This window comes from Galeopterus variegatus, unplaced genomic scaffold, assembly GCF_000696425.1.
Source record: "Galeopterus variegatus unplaced genomic scaffold, G_variegatus-3.0.2 Scaffold4682, whole genome shotgun sequence".
Taxonomy (NCBI): Eukaryota; Metazoa; Chordata; class Mammalia; order Dermoptera; family Cynocephalidae; genus Galeopterus; species Galeopterus variegatus.
The window spans coordinates 13211-23323 of record NW_007730793.1 but is presented as its reverse complement, the minus strand read 5'-3'; the positions used below and the strand labels follow the sequence as shown (position 1 = coordinate 23323).

Here is a 10113-nt window from a genome sequence, read left to right as displayed (position 1 = left end):
CTATCATTTAGCCCTCAAGGCAGCTCTATGAAATGAGCGCTTCTCTTATCCCTGTTTCACCAGTGAGGAAACCGAGGTTACAGAAAGGTTATGTTACTTGTACACGGTGGCCAGCTAGTCAGTGGTGAAGCCAGGATTCAAACCGGGCAATCTAGCACTTTTGACATTTAACCTTCTCTGGCTGGAGCCCAGCTTTGGAGGCTGCAGATGTCAGAAACCCAGTAAGACTGGGATGAGGCATGTTCCTCTGGTGGCTGTGTGGAGCAAGAAATAGCTGGTTGTTAGTCTGGCAAGTGGGTGGGTATGTTTGGCTTTGCAGTGACCTTTTCTATTATCTTGCAAACCCCAAGCACATGCTTTCAATCACTACTAGATGCCTCTGACATTCGCTAAGGTGTATAAATCATTCATTTACTCCTTCATTGACTGTAATCCTCTCCTGCAGGAATCAGGCCATAGTGGGTACAGAGGACACGTGGTTCACAGTTTTGTCCTCAGAAAGCTTAGGGTCCAATGGGGAGACACACAAGAGTGCCAGCCTTGGAGTGGCAAGCCTTGCAAAACAGGAGGAACCATGCTAGAGGAGCTCTAGAGGCTCAGAACCCAGACTTGGGGAACCAGAGCAAACCTCCCAAAGGGAGCCACACCTACCTGGACCTAACACGTAGAAATAGCTGAGAGAAAGGGACAGAGGGAACATAGGGTGTCCCAGACAGAGGACAGCACATTGCAAAACCTGGAGGACAAAAGTTTGCAATATCCATTGACTATCTGTCTCCTGCACAGATGTGAGCTCCAGGAGGACAAACACCCTTTTTCAGCTCTGGGTCTCTAGCACTTACCCAGTGCTAGCCAGGGTGTACCCCTTAAAACATGTTGAATGAATGTGTTCCTGCCTGAATGAGGCCTGTGCTTTGGGGCCAGTACTAATGATGTGGAGTGGGCCTTCTCCTTCTCACCAGCTCCCTCCACTCCCTGCCTCTCCAGCCTGTCAGAAGCTTCCATCCAGAAAGTCATCCGTCATTTACACTGAAATCTGTGTAAAGCATGCCCACAAACACCCTGCATTTGAAGCCTTTCCTCTATAAATGGCACTGTTATGAACTAAATGGTTGTATCCCACCCCAAGATTCATATGTTGAAACCCTAGCCTCCAACGTGATGGAATTTGGTGCTGGGACCTTTGGGAGATAATTAGGTTTAGATGAGATACTGAGGGCGAGGCCCCCATGATGAGATTAGTGTCCTTATAACAAGAGGAGGAGAAACCAAAGGTCCGTCTCTCTCCACCATGTGAAAACACAAGAAAATGGCCATTAGCAAGTCAGGAAGAGGGCCCTCACCAAAAACTGAATCTGCTGGGGCCTTGATCTTGGACTTGCAGGGCTCCAGAACCATGAGAAATAAGTATCTGTCGTTTAAGTACACCAGTCTATGGTAATCTGTCATAGCAGTCCGAGTTGACTAGGACAAGGACGTAAAGGTTTGTCCCCTCAGAAAGCTGGCAGGCCAGGGTAGAGCACCTTTCTAGGACCCTGGTTCATGACCCTTCCTAGCTCTCAACACAGTAAATTAGCCATCAGGCCGATAGGTACCCAGCACTCCCTCTGGTTTGGAAGCAGATGATCTAAGACTAAAGGAAGATAGTTCAGTTAATGGCCTGAGCCCACGTCAGCTCACTTCTTTTGTTCCAACCACAGTTTCTAAGAAGCAGTAAGCTCTCCCAGCACACACGCACACTCACACACAAACACTCTTGCATGCACATCTTTTCATGGGTGGGCCTAGTGAGTCACTCACCACCCTGTCTCCGGGAGAACAGAGGAACAGGGTCAGGGCTGAGTCTGGTTCTGGGGAGGGTGTGGACAGACCCAGAGCCACCACAATCAGAATGGAGCTGTGGGTTCTGGGCTTAGCTGACGGTGGAGATGGCTGGGAAGGGGAGAGAGGCCAGTGTGGGAGGAATGCCCTTGAGACCCTACAGGAGACTCCTGGATCCATCACTCCAGGACAAGGCCCCACTAGTCACCAGGTGCTGCAGCACACATTTCCCGAGCACCTATTGTTCTGCCTCAGGCTCTGCACTGGCCCCTGATGAAACAGAGATGAGTGAGGTGTGGTCTCAAGCTGCACTGTTCTTTCAGATTTACAGAAAATAGTTTTGCAAACGGACAAATGTACCTACTGGAAAAATGTGGTTTTTCAGTGTACTTTTAAAAAATGCAATCGTGCTATACTTTTTATTCAGCAACTTAGTTCACACCAATTTTTTTTTTTTTTTTTTTTAGCTCTGTCCATGTTCATAAGCAGAGATCTTGTGCATTCCTTTCATCTGCTATACAATTTGCTGGGCACAGGTCGGGCTGCCTGCCCCTTTCCAAAAATAAACAACTCAAAGTCAAACACTAGTGAAAATGGAAGTCAGCTTTATTCAGGAATCCTGGTGACCTGAGGAGAGATGTCAGGCCAACCCATCTCTCTAGTAAACCTGAACGAGAATGGCCAGACTAAAACCATCTCAAAGACTCAGATTTATTGAGGGTTTTTTTTTTTTTTTTAAAGGGGGCTGAGGGAATGGAACATGGGAAATGAAAATCAGGAGGGAGGGGGACATGAGCTGCAGGGACCCCATTCAAGGTTCCAGGTGCAAGGTCTTGCCAAAGCTCCAACTGGTTTCTCCTCCCATCCTTGCTGTTATCTTAGGGTCCTGCTGGAGGGGTGGAATCAGCATAGCTTTATTGATGTCTTCCTTGGTTTCCCAGGATCTGGATAGTATTTGCAAGTCTGCAAGTCTGCAGCTCCAGGATGGCTAGAAAACAACTTTATATTTATGTAAATAATGTGATCTTGCCCCATAACCAAGGTTCAAAATATCAAATAACCATGGGAAAAGGGAATTCAGAAAAATGCATGCCAAGAAAAAAACTGTGTCCTTTCAAAACCTTTTAGATCTCATGCAGTTTTAGGTCCCAGCAGGCTTCAGTCCCGCTCACTCCAACATACATATGTCATCATATAAATATACTACTTTTTATTTAGCCAGCTCCTCCTCTTGATGGACATTTAAGCTTTCAGCTTTCAGCCCTCACTCGGAGGACAGACAGACCCCTAACACGGGGTGACGTGTGTAGTGCTAGTGATATCACATGTATGGAGGAGGTGCCAGCTCCTAGGCTGGCAGGGCCCCATGCATACACACCTCCTCCCCACAGGGTTAGTGCTCAAAAAAGGCCGGGCTTACTGAATTGAAGCTATTGAGGGAGGGGTGCAGTCAACTAGAAAGTCACCCAAATTTCTTCATTCCTGATCTCCAAGGCCTTCTTGAGTATACTCCCTGCTGGTCTGGGGGTGGGGAGCTTCAGGCCAGGAGACCCTCCATTCTCCTTTATCCCCAGCACCTAAGGCCAGCTATATACTTCATCAGCTGTAAGACTCTTTTTTCCTTTTAACATTTTAATATGTCTAGAGTCGGGATGCGTGTTACAGATCAATAGCTTCGCTACAGTTTCTGCTAGCCTGAATTGAAGTTGAGTCTTTCCAGAGAGGATGTGTGTTGCTTGTGCCAGACACTGGAGGCATCCTATCCAGGGAGTCAGGAAAAGCTTCATGGAGGTGAGATTGAGTCTTGAAAGATGAGTAAGTGTGTACAGGAGGACAGGGTGGAGAAGAGCATCACATGCATGCAGCTGGTACTCATGAAATACATGCACAGTTCCTCTGGAGGCCTGGCTGGGTCTGGGTGTGCTAGGCAAGAGATGAGGAAGTGGGTGTGGACTTAGCACGCACCTGCTGGGAACTCAGCTGGAGCCCCACTCAGAGACCCCATGACACTGGACCCCCACAGCCTGCACACTCGCCATGATCGCCTCCCCGCACCTGGGTTTTCCCTGGAAAATGGGCTTGGGGTAGGAAAATACTTACTTTTCTACTATTCTTCAAGAAAGGAGATGAACAACCCCCAAAGCAAATCAGAGGTCAGCAGGGCTGCCCCCTCAGTTCAGAAAGGTGGGGGGGCCATCACCTGAGTTTCAATAGGCCAGGCAGTGGCTGCCCAGAGCCAGTGGCGGGGGGGTAATAGAAGGGAGGGGGAACTGGCAAGTTCAAAGTTGGAAAATGACTTTCTCCTGTAACTGATTTGCTGGGCTGGGAAGGCTGTGGGCTAAGGGAAAATGACACACTGGACCATAAAGGAGCACAGGATATTCCTTGCTCATGTGTCCAGCCAGTCAAGGAAGTTCACTGGCCTTTCCCCCTGCCCAGGCACACCGGGGGGGCATCTCAGGTCTGTGCCACACTGACCCCAGAGGAACCCTGCTGCAGAGAATACCCAGCTGGCTGGGGGTTAGGGCCTAGAGAGAAGACCGGTTCCAGTCCCAGCACTGCCAGTAAGCCCATATGTGAGGCCACCCTCCTTCTCTGCATGCACAGGGCGAGGAGAGTGTGTGAGCTTAGCAGTTCTCAACCAGGGCTGCTTGTTAGAACCACCTGGGGAGCTTGTAAGAACAACAGATGCCCATGCCCTACTGCAGACCAGTTAAATCCGTCTCTCTCAGGACAAGACCCAGGCACCGTTTTGTTTTGTTTTTAAGCTCCTTGGGTGATTGTAATGTGTGGCCAGACAGGGACCTACTGTGTCCAGGTCCCCTTCATTAGGCTGGTCCAGGGGAAACAGTTTGTAGGAAGTGCCCACATCTCCCACCTTCTGTTCTCAGAACACCCACTGTTGTGTCCTACAGTCTTGTTTATGTCTTGTTTGTGGTTCTATCATGACAAACCAGTAACTACTTTCTCGCCAGGTTTAGGGAAGAAGAAAATACTGCTTTGCTTTGAAGTTTGGTCAGGCTCAACAAGTAGCTCCTGAACACCAGCTGTGCCTGGAACAGCACGCCAAGGGATCACATAGCCTGGAGGTGATGTTAGATGCCCTGGGGGCTCTGAGAAAGGCAGTTAGCTCAGTTTGGAGTGGGGAGGAACTCCTTGAAGAAGAAACTTTGAAGGCAAAGTAGGAGGTAGTCAGGTGAGTGGGGAGAAGTTCTGAGCACTGAGGAGTCATGAGCATAGGCACCTTCTCTCTTGAGTGGGGAGGAACTCCTTGAAGAAGAAACTTTGAAGGCAAAGTAGGAGGTAGTCAGGTGAGCGGGGAGAAGTTCTGAGCACTGAGGAGTCATGAGCATAGGCACCTTCTCTCTATGGGGACCAGTGGAAGGGATGATGATTCTTTAGTTAAAACAGGGTTTTCAACTCATGTCAATTTCTTCATATTCAGTCTAACGAGTCATCTGACAGTTAAAGTAGTGGAGCTTGGGAAGATCTTGGAGCTGGGTGGTGGGTGCTGGAATAATTCCTCTGATAGACCTTTATACCAGTGCCAGGCACTGGTGAGGGCACCTAACATGAAGCTCCTTCAGTTGTTTGCCCTTCTGTGCTAATATGAGATCCCTGGCCCAGGCTCACTGAGGGGACGAATCATGTGCCTTTTGGAGGCCAGTGCCTAAAAGCAGAACATCGGACTTGCTCTTTCCACTCTCTATCAACCAAGTCTTCTGCATTCTTTGGGATGGGATTTCAGGGAGTCTTGAACGAGAACTTGTCCTTTACATCAGGTCAATTTAATTCGACAGCCCCGACTTGAATGAGCCATCCCTCATGTCACATACTGCTGTGTGCTAGTGATCAGACCCAAGCACAATGTGGTGTCTGCTGTCCCTTCTATCAGGGGAGGTGGGCAGTCACTCATCTGAGTGCAAGGAAGGCTGTGAGCTGTGCCATGGGAGCCTCGTAGGGCCTGGCAGAGGAGGTGACATTTAAAATGAGCCTTGAAGAGTGAGCAGGAACCTGAGAACAAGGAGGGTGTGATCTGAACTGAGGTTGAGTGGATAAAGGCCCAGTGTGGAATGTTCCATAGTTTTGGTGCAACTGGAATTGGGGGTGGGGAGGAGTCATGAGAGATGGGATGGAAAAGAAAGTTGGGACCAGATTATTGAGGTCTTTCAGAGCCAGGGGAGACATAGCCAGGAGAGACAGCCAGATGACTGGTTTAGAAAGATCACTAATAATAGCCTTCAGCCAACCAAAGAGAAGAAAAGCCAGTATCTCCTGAGATTTTATAAATGTTAATAACAATTACAAGAGAACAATAGCTGACTTTACTGAGCACTTACTTTGTGCCAGGCACGTAACAGCTGCTTTCAATTCATCTTCACAGTAATCCTGCAAAGAAGTGCTATTAGTCTCCATTTAACAGATTGGGAAACTGAGGCTCAGAGAGGTTAAGGGACTTACCTGAAGACATTCATTCAGCAGGTGTTTATGCAAAGCCTTGGTGTCAGGCACTGCAGTAGGCTTTGGGAATTCAATGGTGACCAAGACGGACCTGCCCCCTATGTTCACATAGCTGACAGCTGATCTAGGATGAACTATTAATCAAGAGGAATTACAACAGAGTGGAATAAGTGTGTTGATAGACAGGAACAGAGAGCAATGGGAAAACAACTGGGATCCTTAACCTGGTGCCGAGGGATTAGGGAAGGCTTCCTGGAAGAAGTGACATTTATACTAAGACCTAAAGGATGAAGAGGAATTGGCCCATTAGTTTCTTTGGAGGAGCATTGTACCCTGATCTGTGGTACCCAGTCATGTGTGTGCCTGAATTATCTTTTGATCACTCTGTGACCCTCTTCCAAGTGCCTTCAGGTATCCAGTAAAGTGTCCCCAAAAGAATCACTGGGAGGTCATGCCACCTCACTCCTTCCTTTGTCCTCCTGTTCAACACGCATTTACTGACCCCAACTTCCAGGCCTGACCCTGAGTCCTGCAGCCCAGCTTTACAAAGGGCAAACCCAGCCAGCTCCCACCCCTCGAGGTTGTGCAGGCTGAGGTGGCCCCACTGTCAGGCCTGACTTCGCTGGCATCTGAATAGAATCACAGCAGTGACTACCATAACGAGTGGGCTCTCAGAAAAGAGAACAGGAATTTTGGTGGTGAGACAACAACGTTCAGACCATAGCTAATGCTCATCACAGTTCCACACCTACCATGTGATTTGGGCTGGAAGAACCAGCCTCCTCCACACACCACTCCAGCTCCCAGGCCCAGATGACTGCTTCAGTCCCTGGTACAACTCCAGATTCTGTTCACACACCATGGGGATAGGAAGCTCACTGCCTAAGTAAGCAACTCTGTGTATCTTCAAAGAATTCTCATTAGTAATAGCTAATATGTATTGAGTGATCTCCAAGTGTTAGAAAGTGTGATAAGCTCTTTACAGGTATTGTCTCATTTACACTTTATTCTGCTGCCACAGCACTATGATAGTATCCTTATTTCAGAGGCACTGTAACTGAGGCTGAAAGAAATTAAGTAATTTACCTCAGGCCACACAGCTGTTACCGGCAGAGCTAACTTTTGAGCACAAGTCTGTCTGATGCAGAGTACGTGCTTGTGTCCATTATACACACACTGTTCTTAATTCTCTGCATCAGAACCGGTCTCCTTTCAGTCTTCATCCATTGGCCCTCATTCTGGCCATGACTGGGTGTCCCAAGTCTTGCCTTCGCCAAGATGAGAAGTTCTGCATCACAGGTTGGTCCCCTGCCTGGCAGACTGGTGTTAGCAGTGTTGGGGAAGGAGAGGAAGGCCTGGCCTGCTGGGATCCTGAGATCCTGAGAGCATCACAGACGCCTTGGTCCCACGCCCAAAGATTCTGAATTCATTAGTCCAGGGTAGGGTGTTTTTGATGGTCTACTGTTTAGTCAAGGTTGGAAAATGACTAGATTATTTGATTCAGTCCTTTCCAGTTGGAAACTAGATAGCTAAGGGCAATTACTCCTGGAAACAAACGCTACAGAAGGGCAGGGCATTTCCGTTTGCTCAGGCTGCCCTAACAAATTACCGCAACTGGATAGCTTCAACAACAAAAATTGATTGTCTCACAGTTCTGAAGGCTAAAAGTCTGAGATTGAGGTGTTGGAAGGGCTGGCTCACTCTGAGGACTGTAAGAGAGCATCTGTTCCATCCCTGCCCCCTAGCTTTGGGTGGTTTGCTGGCAGTCTTTGCATGCTTTGGGTAGTAGACATATTCCCTGATCTCTGCCTTTATCTTCACACGGCATTCCCCGTATGTGCGTGTCTGTCTCTGTGTCCAAATTTCCCCTTTTTAGAAGGACACCAGTCACATTGGATTAGGGCCCACCCTAATGGCCTCATTTTAATTTGATTACCTCTGTAAAAACCCTATCTCTTAAAAAAAGTTACATTCTGAGTACCGGATAGGACACCAAGGTATCTCTGGGGGGAGGGGAGGACGGTTCAGGCAAATGGGTGGGTGTGTTGGGTACAGAGCAGGTCTGGCTGGGACCACGCCCTACCTAGATTCCATCCTCACCTGTAGTCTGCAGCTCCCACCCAGGCCTCAGCAGCCCCTGGTCAGCCCTTTGCAGCGCATCCTCAAGCCAGTCATGGCAAAGTAGGCATTATGATCTACCCACTTCACAGGGGAAGAGACAAATTCAGAGAGGCTAAGTAATTTGTAAGCAACAGGAGATGCCCAAGGGAAGGTGTGATTAGAGGGAAGTAGAGGTAAGGTAACTGCCAGGGACAGAAGAGCCAGGTCTCTCCCCAGGACTGGAACCAAGGTCAGGGAAGCCATTGGGACCCATGGCAGCCTCTCTCCCCAGCAGTCCCTGGGCCACGTGAGCCACTGCCCCTCCTGGACCAGCTTTTCCCACTATATGCACTGCGGCCGTGGTGCAGCCTCATGTCATTCTCAGAGGCACCACAGGAGCTGAGGAGACCCGGTACTCCCATTCCAGACACTCAGGAGAGAGACTCTGATTGGTCCAGCTCACATCAGGTGGGCCTGGGCCGCCTTGGTCCTGTGAGCTGAGGCCAGAGAGGTGGGCTCGCCTCTCTGAGGGCTCTGGTGGGGGCTCAGCCAGTTAACTAACGATGGCCTTCCAAGTGGAGCATGTGACCGGGAGCAGGTCCTGGACCTCACCCCTTCTCAAATGCTGGTTGAGTGGAAGGAGATTAGATTGAATTCTCGTGGCCTGGAGTCAGGGCTTCTCCAGGTGAGAGATCAGAGAAAGGAGCCCCAGTGGCCCCTGGAATTGTTCCTGACTGTCAAACTCTCTAACCCACATGGTTTTTTGGTTTGTTTTTTTCAATTGACAGCCAAGTCATGATGGTCCCTAATTACAAATGAGGAAATGGCGGCCTAGAAAAGTGAAGGGAGTTGTGCTGGGTCACCCAGCTAGGGCGTGTGCAGACAAAACAGAACCTGGGTCTTCTGGCTCCACGATGTGTGCCCCCTGCCAGGCGGGCCTTCCCTGGGCTTCCCCCGCCTGCATCCTGCTCTCCTCTGCCACCCTCTGCTCCCGCCCTTCCCCACCCCTATCCAGGTTGCCCAGGAACAGGTGCACCGTCGGGATCGGAATGGGAGGGTGAAGCTGACCTGTTACACAGTCTGCTGAGTTTCCACTCAAAGGACAGAGAAGCAGTTTGCCTGTTTGTTTTAAAAATTACATTTTTCCTGAGTGTGTTTGCAGCAGCCTGAGGTACACCATGAATTGTCTTCTAATTAGTCCTGGAATTCTTCTAGGCGTGGCTGGTACATAGCCCTGGTATGTACCCTTGCCTACCATTTATTGTTTATTTGCTAAGTGTGGGGGAGGGCAGGCACTGTGTTGGGCATTTGGCAAACACCCATTCACTTTTATTCCTTTCTAACATAGCCGATCAGTGAGGTGGTTATGGCCATCCTAGTTTTACAGATAAGGAATAGAGACTCAGTGACTTTGACATAACTTGGCCAAAGTTTCAGCGTTTGAACCCATATCTGCTTGATTCATCTCCTCTGAAGCCGTTACCTCCCTGATAAGAGTGTCCTTGGAATTCTTTCCACATGTGGCCCTCATCTGCCAGAAACTCACAAATTGGCCTTCTGTGCATGAGTGCATAGGAGAGAGCAGGCTGCACACGCATGCCTGTGTTACAGAGCAGCTCAGGCAGAAAGATCATGTGTATATTTCAGACAGGGCAAAGGAGGCAAATTGGGTCCCAGCAATCACACCAGAGCTGGCTGTCGAGCCTTAACCCCTGGTCCTGTGCTCAGCTC

The 10113-nt window shown here is 49.2% G+C and overlaps 1 long non-coding RNA gene across 3 annotated transcripts; it reads right to left on the bottom strand.

The window, feature by feature from the left end:
* Nucleotides 1–2566: 2566 nt before the first annotated feature.
* LOC103603575 lies at nucleotides 2567–7443 on the bottom strand. Of its 3 annotated transcripts, XR_551631.1 has the most exons (4): nucleotides 7369–7443; nucleotides 6283–6416; nucleotides 6162–6210; nucleotides 2567–2820 (listed from the first exon to the last, which is right to left on the bottom strand). It is a non-coding gene; the product is annotated as an uncharacterized LOC103603575 (long non-coding RNA). The 3 variants fall into 3 exon arrangements; XR_551629.1 differs by lacking the exon at nucleotides 7369–7443 and having other exon boundaries at nucleotides 6283–6601; XR_551630.1 differs by lacking the exon at nucleotides 7369–7443 and having other exon boundaries at nucleotides 2567–2809; nucleotides 6283–6601.
* Nucleotides 7444–10113: the final 2670 nt, after the last annotated feature.